Source organism: Myotis brandtii, unplaced genomic scaffold (genome assembly GCF_000412655.1).
Source record: "Myotis brandtii unplaced genomic scaffold, ASM41265v1 scaffold486, whole genome shotgun sequence".
Taxonomy (NCBI): domain Eukaryota; kingdom Metazoa; phylum Chordata; class Mammalia; order Chiroptera; family Vespertilionidae; genus Myotis; species Myotis brandtii.
The window spans coordinates 70,294-72,372 of record NW_005368569.1 but is presented as its reverse complement, the minus strand read 5'-3'; positions in this window follow the sequence as shown (position 1 = coordinate 72,372).

The following is a 2,079-nucleotide window of genomic DNA, read 5'->3' as shown; positions in this document are numbered from 1 at the left end:
AAAAAAAACACACACTCCCCCCAAAACACACTTTCTCACACACACACACACACACACACACACACACACACACACACACACACACACGTGGTGCACTCAGCACAGAGTTCACACACACACACACACACACACACACACACACACTCACACCAGCCAACATGGGTGGTCTTCTAGCTGCTCAGTTGAGGCTTCTTTCTATTCGAATTCAGAATTACAACCTCTTGAAAAAGAAGGAACCCCAAGGGGCTCTTTCCCTTCAGGACATTGAAATGCATTAAACTAGGAATTCATATAGTTTAAGAGTCAACCCACAGATGAATGGGATAGGATAGTGATACAGGGTGGGGCAAACGTAGGTTTACAGTTGTTTGTATGGAAAACAATACCGTACTTAGTGAGTCATAATGCAAGAATACACCCTGCCCCACCCTGTATGTAAAGTAGACTGGGGATAGATGAAAACGGCCTCCACATGAAAACAATAAGGGGCATATCATATTGTGAAAGTTGGCCATTTGGAAGGAATACCAAGTTAGACCCCCATTTTTTTTTTTTACCAAATCCCCCCAATACTAAAAATTCCACTCTCCCCTGTTCACTATAGTCAATACAGTAAAAAGGCCAACAACAAAATAAACTTAGCAGCCCTGTGGCAGACAAAGGGTCAAAATCCGCACCATGCAAAGAGGTCTGCACAGCCGGGGAAAGCCAGCAAGGGATGTGAACTCAGGGCTCAGGTCAAAGGAACTGTCAGTCACAACCAGGAGAACTAACACCTGTCTGTGTGTTCACTGCAGCACTGCTGTGAAGGCCAAAACATTCCCCCAAATCCCCGAAATGTTTAGCAATTGCAGTGTAGTTGAATAAATTACAGTCTAGCTGTGTGATGTGATGTTGGGCGACCATTATAGTTGCGCTGTAAAGGATGTCTACTAAGACAGGATCAAAGGTGAAGTTTCATGGAAAAACTCAACAAGCGTACGATCATGCCCCACACGCATGCCTGCGTGTGCTCCGCCCACACAAGAGCCTGCTAACAATGGGTCTCTGGTGTGATGCAATTATGTGGGATTTTTATTTGCTTCTGCATTTTCTTTTATATTTTATGCCTCTGTTTTCCAAGTTTCTATAATGAGCTCTTTGCAAGCAAGTTAGATACATTATTTTAATAAATTCATAGCTGTTAAATTGGTGCATAAAAATCCGAAAACACTACGGGAACCAGTAGGTACAGGCATATTTATGAGTAGAAGATCACAATATCGTTGAGAGGTAACTTCTCTGTAATCTCTATGTAATCTATTAATAAATCTATAAACCTAATGCATCTTAATTAAAACACTAAGGATTTCACTCTCCACATTTGGCAAAAGGGTCTGAAAGTCACCTGGGAAAAAGTAAATATGCAAAAATAGGACAAAATAGTAATAAAAGGAGAGTGATCTTCGAGCCGATCTTAAAATGTATCATGAAGCTACAGTAATCAAAATGTTTGGCTTCAGGACGGAGCCCCCCAAATACACCAAACCCCCAAGGGAATTTTAGTAAACGTTAAAAGAAGCCCTTGAAATTAAATCTTGGGGAGGGAAGGATAAATTATTTACTAAATGGGACAACTGACCAGCCATTTAAATTTAAAGAACAAATTATAAAGCTAGGTTCTCCTTCCTTCCTTCCTTCCTTCCTTCCTTCCTTCCTTCCTTCCTTCCTTCCTTCCTTCCTTCCTTCCTTTTCTTCCTTCACTCAAATAACTTCTAGGTAGATCAGAGGGTCACCTTTTAAACCCTGAACTAGGATGGGGCCACTTCCAGGTTTGGCGCCCATTGCAGTGAGAAGGGCGCCCCCACGCGGTGCCTCGGAAGCCTTGCGGGAGTGGCCCTGCTCCTCTCTGTGAAGTGATGCCCCACCCTCCAGGCCCCAGGATGCCCGGATCCCCTCTCTGTGCTCCAGGCTTCTTCCTGTTCAGAGCCTGCCCTGTTGGCCCCCTGCTTGCCTCTTAGACCAGCTCTTCCTGAGGCTTCCTCCTCCTCATTCGCTCAGCTGTCCCCTCCTCAGAGGGACATTCTTCCTCCCCCTCCC